This window comes from Condylura cristata, unplaced genomic scaffold (assembly GCF_000260355.1).
Source record: "Condylura cristata isolate star-nosed mole 26May11 unplaced genomic scaffold, ConCri1.0 scaffold00021, whole genome shotgun sequence".
NCBI lineage: Eukaryota > Metazoa > Chordata > Mammalia > Eulipotyphla > Talpidae > Condylura > Condylura cristata.
In genome coordinates, this window is record NW_004567122.1 from 6,805,729 (window position 1) to 6,824,602 (window position 18,874).

The following is an 18,874-nucleotide window of genomic DNA, read 5'->3' on the forward strand; positions in this document are numbered from 1 at the left end:
GCTGGAGTCTAGGGTCAGAGCATCTTGGGGCTGAGCACCCCATCCCTGTGGATGGCAGGAAGGAGCAAAGTTGGGACGTGGCTACCCCATCAGGCCCAAGAAAGAGCAGAGATGCATTAAGCCTCCATGGGTGAATGTCAGAGTCAACGATTTGTGCAAGCAGTACCCAGGGAAAGACCAGGCTGTAAAGCTCCGCTCCGAGTCCAGCTCCTCTACATCATCTGTGAGTCGGATGCCTGGTATACTGCTGGTGGTAAGGGCCAAAGGTGACGACTTCCTGGGAATCACGTGACCAGGTGTCTAGTCTCAGTGGGGGTAGGTCCGAGCATCGATGGGGCCATTCCTGCTCCAAATGTTTCCCATACTCCCCTGGGATCGGCCAGGTGGATGCATGTTCTCCTCATGGCAATGGCCGAAGCACAGGAAGACAAGGCCCCTAAGCAGCTTGATCACTTTATCTGCTGATACCCCAATGGCCAGTGCAACTCTTATTTCAGAGTCTAAGATAGGAGATGGGAAATGTACCTTTTCCAGGAAGAAGTGAAGGAATTGGGTGAATAATGAACTTTATCACAGTTGTTCTGAGAATCCAATGAATTCATATTTGAAAAGAACATAGAAAGAAGCTTGGTCAATCATAAGAGCTAGTAACATTTGCTTGAATTTGCTATTCTTATTAAATTACTCTTAATCAAATTTATATTACTATATTTCCAATCAAAACTTCAATCTGATGATAATTCAGAACTCAGAATATGGAAACTTTAGAAAGAAAAGTAAAAAGATGGCCCCAACTTTACCAGATTATAGAATGTAGTATTAGGGCCCTCACTGGTGGCACAGTGTTTAAGCTGGTTAAAAGCACAACACTAGGAAGCTGTCCACAGCCCCTGCAGCTTGAGTTCAATCCCTTGCCAGGAAGGTGACCCACATGGCACAGCAGACCTCTCCTGCTTCATCAATGCTCCCCTCAGGAGTGTATTTCAGTGGATCTGCCTGTTCTTCTCTCCACTCTGATTCCAGTGAAATTTCTCTCTCACTACCTCCCTCCACAACCCCTGCACCTCTGGCCTGTATCTCAGTTCTTATATGCATAAATACATAAATCTTAAAAAAAAGAATGTACTATTAGACAACAATAATTAAATATGATTAGTGAAAGAAAATAGAAGGTAAAAATGGATGTAATGTTATAGGAAATCAATGAATGATAAGAAACTTTTCCAAAAAGAAAATAAAAAGCAAACATACAGATAAAGTGAAAACTTATGTAATGACACTAAAAAAAAAGATTAGTTCACATTTTACAGAAAATATCTATAGAAAAAATACAGCTAGTTGAAATTTGAGCGGTAAATAAAAAAAAATCAGTTAAACAAAACTCCATCAGAAAATATAATTGACTATATGGCAGGCATGTGGGAAATCTATTCTATTTTTGGTTCTTAAATGATATGGAAATTTCACGGCAAATGATTGACTATGAAATACTTTAAACAGACTATTAAATCAGAAAATTTAACTGAGGCACCAAGATTCAAAGCTGTGATTTTCCAAAGAGGTATGCCAGAACAAGATGCAGATTTTCAAAGGAGATTATTAAAAACCAGTTTGACCACTCTCAAAATCCTTACTCATGCCAAGGTAATAAAAGGGTCAGAATGTGGAGAGACTGGAGGCTGTAGTGACTTTCTTGTAAGGTTGCTGCTGTGTCCTGAGCACACCCACACCTGCCTCATGCTGGGAGCTGACCTTTGAGATTCAAGTGTCTGGCTCCCCTACTGTCTGCTCTCTGAGAAAGCCACAGGATGGGCTGCTGCCGGTCTGCTGAGGAGGTGCTCTGGGGCAGCACCCTCTCTGTTCCCCTCTGTTTGTCAGGGCGAAGGGTGTTTGAGTGTTTTCTGGAAGCCGGAAGTGACCCCCTGTAAAAGAGTGCTGACTCGGGGTTGTCTTCTGTGCTGTGCAGGAGAACCTCACCTTGGTGTGTTAGACTGGAATACCTGGGACCCCCAAACTCCAGGGCAAGATGACTTCTGCAAATCTGTCCTTTTGGGGGTGACCTGCACAAGATGACTTCTGCAAATCTGTCCTTTTGGAGGTGATCATACCTAGCAATACTGTAGTATGTTCTTGAGACTTTGGGGGAGATCTTAAATGTTCTCACCACATAAGTAAAAAGCTACTTATGGGCAGTGATGAACAGCATAGCTAATGCAGTGATGGGGAATCATGTAATAGGTTAAGGGTGTTAAATCTACAGGTTCACCATCAGCTACACAGTGTTAGAGCTCAATTATATCTAGGTGAGGCTGAGAGAGAGGGGATGAAATGGATGCCGTGGGCATTTCTCCACAGTATATTTCAAGATTAAAACCAGTATATTATCCAGAGCTGTCCATTTTCTTAAAGTTGTTTTTTTTTTTTTAAAGATTTATTTATTCATACAGAACTGGGGTACAGGCCAGAGGCTCAGGGGCGGTGAGAGGCTTCACCAGAGACAGAGTGGGGAGCAGAACAGGCAGATGGACGAAGTACACTGCTGAGAGGAGCAGCGGGCGGGTCAGGAGAGGTCTGGCTCGCCATGTGGTCTCCTCCGGGCAGGCGGCAGGCGGGAATCGAACTCATACGGAAGTGGCTTCAGATTCTCAGTGCTGTGCTTTAACCCGCTGCGCCACCAGGGAGGGCCTAAAGTTGTTTTATATCAGACTTGTTTGGATTTGATTTTGCTTGGGGATGCTCACATTATTGTACAGTCTTTTTTTTTTTTGACCTGAGGACATTAACTGGGCATGGAAAATGAGATGCTTTGTGTGGGCATCACGCAGAGTCCAGTGGATGTGATGCTGTAACTACACTCCACGAATTTTGATCCAGGCAATGTGCTTTGTGTTGTAGATGTGTATCAACTATGCGCACTGACATCTTAAATCCTTGTGTTAGCCTAACAGTGAATAATTTCTTTGCCTCCACTGTTTAATTAGGGAAACTGAGGGAGGCAATTTACATAATTGGTTACACTGCCAATACACTGGAATAGGGATCTGAATCCAGTTACTTTAACATCCAAAGCATCTTTCTAAACCAACAATTTTGCTAACACTTTCTTATTTCAGCAATGTTCTTTAGGTCTTTCCAATAAAAGTCAAATCATTTAATTCTCATTTCTCCCTGAGGTACTACTCTTGCTGCCTACATTTTATAGCAGGTGCTGAGAATGTGCTACTTTTATGCCTCTCCCTTCTCCCTGACCCCTTCCCCTCCCTGTCGCTGGTTCTGCACCCAGCTTTCTCCTCTTACGCTCTCACTTGACTTCTCTCTGTCCTGGGGTTGGTGCTCCCTGATTACCTTTCTAGTACTAGACAGGCATAGCCAAGTCTAGCTGGAACAAATTTATGGGATTTGGGAAGATCACACCGAGACTCACCAATTCTGGATTAGCTGGTTGCCGCGAATGGGTATCTATAGCACAAAAAAGTGAAGGGAGATTTTGTGTTGTCACGTGGCTTTCCAAGGTCAGAATGAACCAGACTGAAGTGTCAAGGACAGCACAGACCTCTGCCTCCACTTTCATGCTTTTATCATGACATCATGCCTCTTTACTGCTGTTCGTTAAAGTGGGTGTCTTCCTTCTTTTTCTAAATTGCATACCAGAAGGTTTTCATTTAAAACAACACTCTGTTAGATTACTAATGAGGTCCATTCTTGTTAAGCCCAGTTATTCAGAAGGAATTTAATTTTTGGAAAACAAGTTGAATTGGCAGTGAGTCTGCTTTCTGCGATGATGGGAGTCTTGAGGGGCAGAGCTGCTTTTCTTCTCTGCTCAGCTTCCCACCCCAGCCTCTTAGGAAGTATTACAGTATTAGTCATTGGGTCAGCTGAAGTGACACAACAGTCTTTTGGCTACACTGAAATGCAGCTGTCTTGCAATATTTCTTGCCCCAGATGGGGAATAATTTTAACTGATAAGATTTTAAAAATGCCATTTAAAACATTTTATCTTTTAAAATGTTACTAGTCAGATTCCATATTAAAACAACCCCATGACAAAAGCACGCCACTGATTTAAACAATACTGTCATTGATATAATTTCCTTTTGATATCAATGACCTGGCTCATAAAAACACAACTTTACAGAACATGTTTCCCCTTGTGGCTATCTTGTGTTTACGTGCCACAATAAATAAGAAAACCGATTTTCTGCACATGTTGCTATTAGCACTTTGAGAATTCTATCTTAAAAACCCATGGAAAAAGTTGAATGTTTCGTTAATGTCACATGGAAACCAATCTCATGACATCCATAAATTTCTTTTGCTATGAATTAATTTAAGGAATTTTTATGGTCATTGACAGTTTTAGAAAGAAAAGATGCTTGTTATTCAGCATATGATACTATTGTGTTACTTTGTGCTACTCTGTATAACTATTCAATTAATTTATTGTATTTGAATTCAATATAAAGTAACCAATAATCAATGTAAAATAACCAATAGTCACTTGTGTATAGTTACTCTGTTGGAAGTGTTTTAAATTCATAAATGGGTAGAATTCTGAGAGTGGTTAAGCAATCTCCCTCATTAATAAAAAGTTTGATGACATCTGTAGTGACAGAGTCTCTAGCTGATAACCTTGCAAAGGACAAAAGGGGAAGGAAAGGAAATAAATAACAATATTTTGTAATGTTAGCAAACGTCTGAATTTTAGAATGTCCAGGCAGTGGTAAGCAAACAGTAGTGTTTGCTTATAATTTATAAATAATTATATGTTTTAATTTATAAATAGTTATACTTATAAATAATTATATGTCTTCTATATTATAAACAATGAATTTATAAAATACTAAAATAATTTGAGTTTAGATAGCAAAAATATTTGAGAGGCATAATGGAAGAAAATGGAATTTTGGAGACAATATGTACATCAGAGACAAAACACATATAAATATGGAAAGGCTAAAAAGGAGAGGCCTCTCACTGCATTCTGAAATATGTTTAGTTTAAACCACTTTCAATAAAAACATAGCTATTATCCACGCTATTCAAATTCAACATTTCTGTATCCTATCTACTAGCTTAATTTCAAAGTTATTTTGAAACATACGAAGTCAATGTTATTTTTTTGGGAATAACTGAAGGAATCTGTAAGGATAGGTTTGATTTTGTGTTGTGCTTTGTTTTAGGGATCTGTGTTGCTGGTCTAATCCTTTCACGGAGTAATAACTAACAATTAGCTGCAGCTAGTCCCACTGGTAAACAAATTCTGAAAGTTTACAGAGCAGATGATTAGAGCAAGTTTTAACAAAGGGTAGGTGCTTGCCGCCCACTCAGACCCTACTCCAGTTAAAACTTGCATGAAAGGAAGACTGCAAGACACAAAAGGTGCCGAGAGCACGGAGTAACCCTGCCTAAACAGTGCCCTGCCCCCATGTTTTCCCACCACGGATATTAAAAAGTTCCAGATAAGTGGACAGAAAAATGAGGTTACTTCTATGTAATTTTTTAAATTAACTTTATAAAAAGTTAGTTCTTTTGCAAAATGACATCAGAGTACCTTACTGTTCCAGGATTCCCCTTACCTAGAGCCTAGAGTTCCCTTTACAGTAACTCTGATGGCTTGGTACCTTCACTTAAAGTCTTTCCTCTGCCGGGACTGTTTTTCCTGATTCCTACCCTCACACTATGTTTCGGATCTCAGTTCAGATACTCTTTCTTTGGGGTACTGTCCAGCTTCCCCATGCAGTCATGTTTCCCTATACTGTAATGCATACATTACATTTTGTCATTACAGTTTTGATTGTGTTATTATTGCATTACTTCCTGCCTTCTCCAACAGACTGTTAAGTATCCTGAAGGTTGGAACAATGAATATTTGGGCACCACGTGCTTTCAGCACTGAGCACAGAATTTGAGATCTAGGAACAGTTACTGCAGCAACATCTGAATGAATGAGTTGGGCTTTGGATTCAGATCTCTTATGCGGTGTTCCTGTGTTATTTCTAACACACAGTTTTTCTTGTGAAAAAATAATCCTACTTTTTTTTTTTTTTAAAGATTTATTTATTTGTGCATACAGAACTGGGGTACAGACCAGAGGCTCAGGGGCGGTGAGAGACTTCACCAGAGACAGAGTGAGGAGCAGAACAGGCAGATCGACGAAGTACACTGCTGAGGGGAGCAGCGGGCGGGTCAGGAGAGGTCTGCCACGCCATGTGGTCACCTCCGGGGCAGGCGGGTATCGAACTCATGCGGAAGCGGCTTTAGATTCTCAGTGCTGTGCTTTAACCCGCTGCGCCACCAGGGAGGGCCCTAATCCTACTTTTTAATTGAAAATGAGGAGGGGAGATTCTCAGTGAATCTCCCTCAGAATACAATTTTTAGAAAAGAAGTAGTAAGCACATCTAAGTCTCAATGTACGATTATACCGAAAATCCTAGAGGTAGCGAGTGAGAATGAAGAGACCTCCCATCAGTATCATGATATAATACAAGCAGAGCCTGTTTAACTAATTCTTCTTTTGGTCCAGGGGAAAAAGTAAGTTAAAAGGCACATATCAAGAGCATCTATCAAACCACCATTTCTAGCAGATGTTAAGAAAGGTAGACAAAGCAGAGGATTCTTTTTAAAATCCAAAATGTCTAATTCTCAGACGTGTCACTTTTCCCTAGTCAGTCATTAAAAACTGTAAACAAATTGAGTCTGATGATTATTGTTTATGGCATTTCTCCCCTCACCTCCCCTCCCCACCAAAGATCAGCTTCCAGTAAAGAAAACATAATTTCTGTGACCTACTAACCTAGTTAGCTGACTGAAGTCAGCCTTTGGCCATGAATGATGCCCTGTGAGTCACAATGGGTTCTGTGGAAATTTTCTAAAACTCTTGGAGATAGTTTTTTAAAAACCATGCTTTCATTAGCCAGCGGTGACAAGATCCATGTTGGGAAGTTATGAATGAGATGCTGGAATTCGGCTGTCCCCTGTGGAAGAAGCAAACAGAAAACTCTGCCAAAAACACCGGAAGCACCTGGGAAGACTGGGCTGAAGCCCTGGTCAGGAAGTGACCATGCTCACACCTGGGTGGAGGTGTGTGCTCACCAACATCCTCACAAAGACTGCTACTTTAAAGCCCACACATGAAAGCCTTTCCAAGACCATAGCTGCTAATGTAGTAACTGTTACGGACGATGACTCTAATAAGAAATTGCTGCTATATAAGTGTTCACATGTAATAATAATTCAATGGACTTTGGATTCAATACAGAGTTAAAATCAAGCAAGAATTAAAAATACTTGTATTTGGAAGATATAAAAACCTATGTCTAAAGAGAAAAAGGAAGTGAAAATAAACACACTTCCTATGCCTCTTATACTTCAAATAAAAGTCTTTGCTCTGTATACACAGTAGGTGAATCATATTCAAGTAGTGGTTTATATTTGAATTTATTGGTTTCTAAAGAGTTTGTTCCCAAAATCGTATGCACAGCCTCAAGGAAGCAGAGTCTATTACATCAGCATTTATACATTTATCCTAAAAAATTAATAATTTGGGAGAGAAGTTCCCCTTGCTGCTATTTTACATGATACGAAATTCCTTCAAGAAAAGTTTACTATCTGCCAGTAGTTGTGACTTTTTCTGGATAATGTTAGCAAATACAAATTCTACTACAAGTGATAAATTCACTTCTATCACTTGGTCTTTTAGTAAATGCATTATAAATAATCGCCTTAACCTATTCTCAAGTGTTTTAGCTACCATTCTGCCATTTACATTTATTTTATTTGCTTGAGTTTATTTATTAGCCACTGAATTGCCTTCATCTGTTGTTCTGTAGTAATGGGAGGTTTATATTTTTGTGTACATGGCTCTCAAAGCTGGGATTTCGGAGCACAATAGTAGATATTTTCAGGGTATCCTCAGACGCATCCATGTTTTTAGTTAATCTGTTATTACTTGTTAGATAGTAAAAGAATATTTTGTTTCTACTGGAACATTTGTATACTCTTAACTATTTCTGTGAACAGCTGCAGTAAAAAACAAAACAAAGTTTTCATTAAATAAAAGAAGTATTTATTTCTGTGACAACTGAGTAGTGAGTATCAGAGGCACTGTGGGAATATAAGCTAATGTTTGTGGCGAGTTACTTTTATGTATGTCAATTTTTTAATCTATAAGATAAAAGGTAGTAATTCATTACCTTTGTTATTATAAGGATTGAAAATACATAATATTAATGATAATATACATATATATATATACTTCTAGCATTTTATATACATTACTATTATAATTAGCAACAAAGTTAAACTATAAAGGAAAACTAAAGAAGGAGTTAAACCACTTTAAATAAACATACAGAGAGAAACTCACTTTTCAGTTCTTCTCATCTTTTTTTTAAGATGAAAAAATAAAGCATTTTTGGGTTTCAAAGGTCCAAATGGAGCCACCACTGTATTAATACCTGTAAATTAAATAAAAAGGAGCGATTATTCAACTCCTACTGCAAGGGTTTAATTTGGTTTGGGCTTGACAGGTAGATCAACAGGACACTTTTTATCTAAAGAACGCTATTTCTTATACTTTCTGAAACGAAGCTTCAGCACCGATAACAATATTGAAACCTATAGACTGCCATTGGGAAAACACAGCAGACCAAGAAAATAGTAAATGTACTTTTTCCAAGCAGAGACTTTTTTTTTTAAGTTGAATCATGATTTTTTTTATTACAAAAGTTTATTTTTACATCATTTTGTACATTTTTTTTTCCATCTCGATTGTAATCCCCTGGGTTTCCCATCACCAAATCACCCGTGTGCCATCACCATAATCCCGTGCATTTCTCTCCCCCACCCCCATTTTTGATCCCATTCCCCACTCCATCCCCTCAAAATTTCTCTGGTATATGGTTGTTCATTATTTTTGTTATTTTCTCGCCTGGTCCATTATACTACTGCTATGAGTGAAACTATCCGGTGTTTTTCTTTCTCTTTCTGGCTTATTTCATTAAGTATGATCTTTTCCAGCTCCATCCAAGTTGCTGCAAAAGACATGTGTTTCTCTTTTTTGGTTGCTGAGTAATATTCCATTGTATATATGTACCACATCTTTTTTATCCAGTCATCTACTTTTGGGCATTTGGGCTGCCAAGCAGAGACATTTTATGGCGATAGATCGTGGTATAGCTGAAGTAAAGGTGAGGATTGGTTTGCAGAGAAAGCTTAGTCACTAACGGGTAACATTTATAATTTATAAAGTAACTGACAGGAACCCTGGAATACCTCTTAGAAATAAGTTCCCAGATTTTCAAATTATCAGAATGCATAAAACCATCTACCAAGTTGCTTTGTGAAACACGCACTCTTGATGAGAAAGACCAGAGAGCACATCAGAGCAAAGCAAGTTAGAAGCTTTTTTGTGTAGGTAGTTCTCCAAGCATAAACAGATGATCTAATTGGTCTTTCTTTTATTTCTGAGCTTTCTATCTAGCAGCTTGCTTTGAGCAATAGTGCTATGAATGGGCCACTGGAGAACTTTTTGTTCCTTTCAAATTCACTTTACTAAATCTCAAGGCTGCATCCATTGGGGAAATGTCCAGAGGCTCTAGCATTTAGCATTTTCCTGCTTTGTCCAGAATAAAATATGCATCCGTTGACAGGTGAATGAATTATTGTCAGAAACTCATCATTAGCTTAGATGCCACATTCTCATTACTGAAAAAGGCACCTTCGTATTAAGCCTTGAGATCTTAGCATCCTTTTGATGTTCAGAACAGTCAAAAGAGCAACACAGTTAAGAATTTAGAAAATACGGCTGCACTATTAAATAACAAAGAGAATAAACTACATTGCACTTTATGGAAATTAGCCTGACCCCATACATTTGGGATAAAAAGAACAATAGGTGGATGAATAACTAGTCAAAAATGTTCTTATATGGCCTTATGCTCATGTGTTAACATATCAAATGTCTGTAACAGGCATCTCCCAGAACTAGGTACTTTTTGATACATTTTTGTGTTTTCCCTTTCCGATTTAGTGAAGTATCTGATTCCCTCCATTCACAACAATGCTGATTCACTTCCTGACTTTTAAAACTCCTCCCTGGCACAGTGCCTCCTTGGGCATCTCGGAAATAGATCCCTTTTCCTTCTTTGGACTTATTCCAAAATTAACTATATTCACCTCAGACCTTTCATGTGATGTCTGGGCTAAATGAGAAGATCCATCTGCTTGTAGCTCTGCCACAGAAACAGTCAACATAAAGAAGCAATGTACCTTCTTGGGTTTTGCACTTGAAAGAGCAGTTTTTAAGCCATTTTATTGACTTGTAGGAAAAATAAATTGTTAGTGTTGTTTAAGAAAATTCTTAACAATGGGAAACTGTTGTAAATCAGAATGGTAACTCAGTATCTGGTGGAACTTCTTCCTTTAGCCAACACTCCTCTCTCATATTTCTTGGGTTTTCTCTTTCCATCTTCCAGTAAATTCTTAATTGAGTAAAAGGCTGATTTGGTATCGCCACACCTCATTTCTATCCCTTGTATAAATGCAGAAAGTTGCTAGCATGTTTGGTAAAATTGCTCATTTTATCAAAAAAAAAAAAAACATACAGATGCATCTTAAAATATTTTAATTCACCAGTCTAAAAAAAGGTACTCATTATTCCCCTAAAACCTTTGAATATTTTAATGATATATTTTATGTAAAGAGCATGAATAGCAAAATAAAACTCTGCAATTACTCCATGTGCCTCAATTTGTGTTGAAAAAAAAATAATAGAGTACCTAGAAGGTTTAAGAAAAATGAATGAATCCATGAACAGCTGAAACTCACATACTGTTGCAATAAAATGTGGTCTAATTTTTAAAAATATGTAAAAAAAAAGTTTTTTTTAAAGTTGTAAAGTATAATGTAACAAAATATAGTCTTAAGTTATGACAAATATTCATGGTTATTTTCTACAAGAAAGATTCATTTTTAAATGCTTAAAGCTTGATCTCTTTATATGAACAACATAATTGCATTTACCTCTTTTTCATTCTAATGACAGTAGAAGAACTTTCTAGCACCTTATCATTATTATCTCTTCCCAACACACAGACAACATGGAGATGTTCATGTGATTATAAACTCATGGCCATGAGTTTGTCTTTATGTAGGTCCTCTAGGACTGCTAAGAATAATTCCCATTCTGCTGTTAACCAGCTGTTATTCAAAACTGAGTCTGGGGAAAAAGCAGAAACAATGAGGAGAACATAATTCAGAATGTGTAAATAATATATACCTCATATAAACAAACTAGTACATGAATTCCCTTGAGCAAATTATACTTCATGAATATTTAAGAACTTGCTGCCAGTTTTAAAATGATCCTGGTTTCATTTGAGGGTGGGGTGCCCCATAGGAGAGGTTAAAGAATATTGACAACACGCTTGGCTCCCAACTCTGGCTTATTGGAATCTCCTGGAGGTGGCCCATGAAGCTGCTAGAATCTGACGTTTAAAATATGTCCTCAGAGTCTATCTTTAAAATCTGTCTCGTATGGCAGCTATCACTGGCATGACCAGTAGATGTGAAGTCAGAGAGACCAGCGTTCAAGTGTGCCGAACCTGTTTTTTCACAAGTAAATAGGGGGGTGACAACCTACTTTAGTCAGGGGCTGTAAGATTAGAGCAAATAATGCAAATAAAATACTTAACAAAATGTTTTGCCCAGGGGTGACCACTGCTTTAAACATAGATAATAAGTGTTATCCTACAAGTTGAAGAACTTCAACCAAATCAGGAGAACAAGATTTTCCAAGAAGGGCTAGAAACGAGTTCCTAAGCTCAGGATTAAGAAAAATAAAAGGCATTTGGATGCATGAAGAAATGCAGGAGCAACTCAATGTGATGAAACAGGCACTAATGTGGGCAAAGGATGACTGGTTATAGTCAGAGCTGCACAGAGAGCCAGAGCCAGGTTCTTAAGAAGTGCTGAAGGATCAGAATGGAGAGGCAACCACTGCACAAGTCAGGGAGAAAGTCCCTGAACCTGGATGGAGAACAAATGCAGAGACCTGGGCAGTGACTATGAGGGCTAGGATGGAAAGCAGCACCCTGCGGGCGGTACTCATCCAGCACCGCAGCTGTTGGGCGATACTCCCATATTTACACGCAGGGAGGGGTAGTGGACAGCACATATTCACGGGGGAACAGGCATCACACGGGTGATGTGTCCACTCTTCTCATTTGCTTCCCCATTGGGAGGTTCCAAATCCCATGGAAACCTAAATTCTTCTCAAATTTTCAAAATAAATGTGAAGAAGAGGTTTGTCAAACTACTCATACAGATTTAATCTAATTATTTCCTAGCCTAATCCTGAGGCAGAATTTAAGATTAATTTCATATTTACTCACAATGTCTAGCAATATCCCTTGAATACTTTGGTTTGGGCATGACCACTGAAAAGACTTCATAGAATGCAGGAACTTTCAGAGGTCTAACTCTCTGTGGTATCATATGTATTAAGACACTCCCACCTCTCACATTAAATATCATGTATACGTAATTAAGTAAGCTAACTTTAAATGCAACTAAATAGCTGGCATAATATACTGCTTCGTATTCATTTTATCATTAGTTAATAACAGCTTCAATTTATAATTATCATCTCACATTTTTGAGCCAATATTTTCTTCAGTCTTGAAAATCTGGTAAGCACAAAATACAAATCTTTTAAAGATGGATGGAAAAATAATTGGCCTAAAAGAAAGGTTTGTTTTAGATATGTAGAACAATCTTTTAGAAAAATATGTTTTAAGAATCATTATAAAGCATACGAGGGAATGTTTATTGATCCGTCAAGAACTCCATTCAGGATGTAGTCTTCAGTTTTTTGGATTGTATTTTAAACTTATGTGGCTTCTTCTCTAACGTACTTTGCAATGTTCATGAAGGCATCATCTTAATTTAGGGGCCTTGTTTAATTCTCCAGATCAGGCCAAAGGCTCCTGCTTAGTAAGAATTTATAGATTAATTGTTCCTTCAAATTCCAACCACCTCCTTTAAAAAATAAGTTTACTAAACTTTTGTTTAACATTGTGAGTAAAGTTCCTATGTTGGTGCCAGCTGGCAGAAATCATGAGAATGTGTTTCCAATAAATTGTGCAATATTTAAGAATTTAATGCTGACTTCCTATGTTCTGACCATCAGAAAAAATTTAAAAGGTCAGCACATGGGTTTTTATATTAACAATAACCTTCTCAAAGTTTACGTCTTTGCATGTATTATGCAGTTTGATGCCAGTGTTGATGTCAATACATAAAAAGAAAAAGAACATGTGTCATTTCACAGACTTGTTTAATAAAATTTTGTTACAAATTTACTGGTTCCTTTACTAAGTATTTTCTAGTATCAAGAAAATTTATAAGCATAGTAAAAGCTATTTATGTGTGTGTGTGTATAATTATGTATCCATATAATTTTTGTACCAGACCTAATCTCATCTACTTTCCCTTTCCACTTGGCAAATAAGCTGTTTAAAATCAATTGGTACTGAAAGGCATTATGCCACTCTGAGCCTGAGAGCTGCCTTAGAGTTACAGTTGGGTGGAGGTGTGAAAGCAAAATAGTTCACAGGAAGTCTTTTGTGAAAAGGCCCCAGGGACCATGCATTTTATGAAGCAGACTGGGAAAGTCACCCAAGGCCCTTTCCAGATAGTCAAATAAAATGATAATTTTTAAAGTGAAACAATGAAATCGGTGAAAAGGGCATAAAGGCCCTAAATGATTATCACAGCATGGAACTGATTTTCATTCTCAAGTGGAATTCACTTCTCTGTAATTAGATTTTTGTCACATTGTTTGAAAAGAAAATGATCTCACCCGTTAAAAGAACACCCATTTGGAAACTTATAGAAAATGCATATCAATATAGATCAGCCTGAATGATTCAAAATCTGATTCTATTGTACATGGTGCTTAGAAGCAAGAGAACAAGAAAAACCTTTAGCAATCTTTGATTGGTAAAAACCTGAGCTGAAACAAGAAACCTCTCTAGCCAGCTTAACTCTTTAGCGAGCCCTACAATATGTCTTTATTTCTGTTAATGAAACACACATGCAAATTAGAGAAGATGAAATATACTATTTTAGATAAAACTTTCACTTGTATTTCCTTAACACATTTTGGTTAACATCTAAAAACACTTCCAAATGGGAACAAAATAAAGCATCCGATTTTTGCCTGAGCATGTATATGAAAAGTATTTTTTATTCCTCAGAGAACAGAGAGGAGAATGAAACAGTGCTAGAGAAGCAGGGGGGGGTTGGGGGGAGGAAATCTGTGTGGTCTGGTAGAGCAAGGTGACATAGCACCTAGAGAGAGATCCCTGGGAACTCGAGGTGCTGAACTCCTGGAAAAAATAAGGTCTTTCCCAAATAGAGACCTCACAGAGTAGGGTCTGTCATATATTTGTTGAATTGAGTCAAGTGCATTATGATCTATTTGAATAGCTGGTCCATCTGAAAACACTGTTTAAAAGCACAGTTAATTATGGTGATGGCACACAGGTGACTTGGTGATGGGAAACCAGTGGGGATTACAATTGAGATAGAAAAAAAATGTACAAAATTATGTAAAAATAAACTGTTATAAAATAAAAAAAAAAAAGCACAGTTAAGCATTTTCTGTAGCTGCACAGTTCCTTCCCCAGAGTTGCTGTGAGAGAAAGCACATACCACTTCTAAGCATATGCGTGCAGTTCAGTCTTCTGTATTTAGCAGTATGTATGCTGCTGGCCATTTTCAAGATGGTGACTTTTCTTTATCAAACATTAAAGCCCAAATCCTGAGGCCAAAAAATCCTTTAATGAAGGACAACTACCCAAGACCAAAATTCTGAATCCTGATCAGAGGAAAAAGCATTCAGAACTAAGAAGGGAAGAATTCTGCTAGGCCAGCAATTTATGGTTGTTTATTTGTGTGTGGGTGCTCTGCCTAGCTAAACAGAGCATTCTTTCTAGCACAGCTGGAAGGTTCTAGCAGCAGCATGGAAAGGGTGGTGATAGGGAAAACAGACCATGCTGGAACTCTTCCGGTACTTATTTTCAGGAGAAACTTAATTTCAAAGAACACGTTCTCATTTTTATTTACTTCTCGGTTAAGAAAATATTAATCAATATTAATCAGATTAATATAATACTCATGATAATAGCACTGGCAATACTGTAATGGACTAAACTGTTGCCCTGTCAAAGTCCATACACTGAAGCTGTAATCCCCAGTCCCTTGGAATGTGACTGAGTTTCAAAACTTTACAGAATTGATTCTACCTTTGTAAGTTAGAATGAAGCCACTAGAATGGATCCTAATCCAATATGACTGGTGTCCTTATAAAAAGAAAAACTGGGACACAATAGGAGACTCCAAGGATATAACTATATTTACTGTATTCCTGCGAGGCACTCTTCATATTGGCCCAACTTGAAATATCTACTATCCTTTCTCCCTTTTAATTATTCTAAGTACAGTCAGTTTTACTTGCTTATACTTTAATATAAAATTTTATATTCTGGTTATAAGTTGTATATATATATATATATATGTATATATATATTTTTGGCAAGTAGAGAGGAGTCTGCATTCCAATTCAAAATATAAAAAGATTGAGGGAACTATTAAATTATTGGGCACTAATATTATGATGCTTTAAGAATTTCATTAGAATTTTTGTTTATTAAGATTTCTGTATGTGTGGATCTATTATGTTAGACATGCATATGTATGTGCATTATCAGTAACAGGTTAGAGATAACCTTTACCATGTGTTAGATTATCTATCATCTATCACTCATCTACCTATCACATATTTTCTATCATATCCATTCTAACTTAGGGCACAGGTACAAATTAGTTAGCCCTTAGGATATTAATTCAAGTGAGAATTCTTTCATTCTTTCAAGGAGTCACACATATTTAAAATTACAAGTACCTACCTACACATTGCTTTTAGTGCTGCTATTTTCCTTAAAGTATGATTACCATTTGTAAATCAGCTTTAAGCAGTTATTTGACTAGTTTCTTGGCTTACATAAGAGAGAACAGAGAGAAATGAGAAGACTCATTCAAAGGCATAATGACTGCAGACTGTGGCAATGCTAGAGTTACTAACAAAAATCAAGGATGTATGGCTTAGTTACACAAGTTACTAATGCCTGGGGACACCTTAAATGAGCACTCTGTGTACCCCAGTTTATCCCAACTTTAACTGAATAAAGCATACTTTGTAACCTGCTTGTTTTGGTTACTGTTAGTTTCTTCATGACTCTCGGAGTTTATTTTCCAAGGTCTATTAGTTTTTTTTTTTTTTAATGTTTGTTAAAACACATGTTTAATCTCCAAATTACATCATTTTAAACAAGGAACAGACGTCTTTCATTGAATTTCCAGCAGTACTAAACTTGTGATCCTTTTGTGTTGTCTTTGCTATGTTTTCTGTGTGTTTTAAAAATAAAATTTGACAAGTCCTTAATTTTTTTCCTCCCCCCACCCCCCAGTATGTGTGCTATTTTAAAATCGGCCACTGTTACTTACATACCTGATTAGGAAATTAATGTTTGCATACTAAAGAGCAAAAGAAACATTGAAATTGAAATATTTTTGGTTCTTGATTAGAATAACATACTTAGAAATATAAATCAGTATAAACAAATATCTGGAGATCTTCCAGACACTTAATGCAAAGGAGTACTGTAGTAGTGTTTGTTAGACGGATAAATGGGCAGAACTTTTAAATGTATGATATTTTAGGGAAAGTCTAATTTTTAGATTTTAAAGGATTACACACGATGCCTACCACTTTTATAGATTGCTTTAACAGGTAGATTCCATTTTCAATTACTAGCTCATGTGTAATATCGTGAAGGTAGTTTATTGAGAAAAACCTTAGCATTCCCTCACTAATAGATGAGAAACACACTGTGACTTCTATTCACGTTCTAGGTGATTCTCTTATAGTTGCTGAAAATATCTGCTTTACAACAGAAGATACCAAAGCTGCCACTGTTAACCTGGTCATTTTGAATTTGCTCATCAAGCTCACGGTGTGATAGAGGTGATCTTATGGAGGGTATGCTTTCTTTCTTCCTACCATCCTTACAAATTAAGGAGTTACTTTAAATGAGCCTCCACTTCCCACCCTTTCCTTCCTGCTGCCTTCCTTTCCTTCTAGAGAGCAGATACTAGTCACATCATCTTATGTATTTATCTTTGTTGTAAATATCTATACAGAACATCTATTTGTAGGAATTACTTTCTATTAAAAGATTCAAAGTCTTCTAAGATGGGCAATTGCATCTTACCTTTCTCTCCTACTTGTATTTATCATGGGCTTTGGAATCAATAGCACCTATTGAATATCTCAATAACCTTTTTAAGATGAAGTGTTCCATTAACAGCTGTATGAAGTAATGCTTTGTTTTAAATTTATGCTTTCATGTTTTATGATATAAGTTCTTACCCATATACTAGGACTGCTGAATATACCAACGAACAGAAAATCCACATACATCTGAATATATCTAGAACTGAGCATATTAAATTTCTTTCATTAAAGGGAAGAGCAAAAACCAGTTGAGTTGGTATTTGTAGACCTCAACATTCAATTTGGGAGAAGTGCACCCTAAGGATAAAAATAAAGTGTCTGCATTTTCATAAATTACTAAATGCTTGAAACAATAAACCGCATATATGAAACAGTTCCTAGGTTAGCTCTCACGTGGTTAAGTAACAAGAAAAGTACAGACAGTAAGTGCCACAGGAAATAAAACACTACAGCCTGGAGAGGTGAGAAAAGCTTCATAAAGGAAGTAAGACTTGACAGAGGTTGTGAAAATATTGGACACGATGGGGCAAAGCCCTGAACCACTCTAAGGTTCCAAGCTACTCCCAGCCTGTGAGTGCCATCACGTCTCCCCTAGCCACGGGGACCACTGATTATGGCTGGCCGCGTAAGCCCAGCCCGTGGGGTGCCTGGCTAATAAGCTCCCACGCCACCAGGGCAGTAGATTCACACCAAATGAACAGCTCAGCTGCGCTTCTCCTAAAAGATGAATTCAGTGCTACCACATGTCACATCTGTTCACATCAGTCGTGGCTAGAAATGTGATTAGGAAGCACTCACCTCGGCAAAAACTCTCCATCCCGTTCTGTTCTGTTCAGCCCCAAATGCAATCAGGTCCTCCCACACCCATCATGTTTTTCCCATTAGGGGACTCGGTCTTCATCAGAAAACTATGTCATATGTTCCAACTCTTGTAGGAACATTACCTTGTATTTTTGTCTCATCAAAAAACTGCTAGTGCCTTTATACAATTTGCTGCACTGTGTCCCTTTTCAGTGAAAGCTCTTTGCTCTTTCTCACACAGGCTAAATAAGGCATGAGGTTGACTCTGTGTTTTCTTGGGTTTCCATTTCCACTCCTAGCTCTTCATTCTCCCTCCTGCAGAAGCTCTCTGCTACTCTTGAGGCGTATGCTATGGAACTATAACCCTTCTCCAAAGTTCTTGATTCTGCTGTCCATTTATTTAAATAATAATATGCAAAAATAAGAGATTTCTCAATCCTGTCTCTATCGTTACGACCTCAGAATCTACATAAACAAATCCTCCAAAATGATTTTTTAAATATATATTTTGGTCTCATCTTCAAATTTCAGAAACAATGCTGGGATAAAAATATCTACAGACCCCATTATAGTATTCCTCCACACAGTCTGAAGGTAGGAGGCTATAAAGAATTATACAGGGAATGTCAGAGACAGAGAATATCCATCTTGATGTAATCACCATTCATCTGACAGCTGACTTCACCAAAAATAAGGAAAGAATGGTACTTTTTT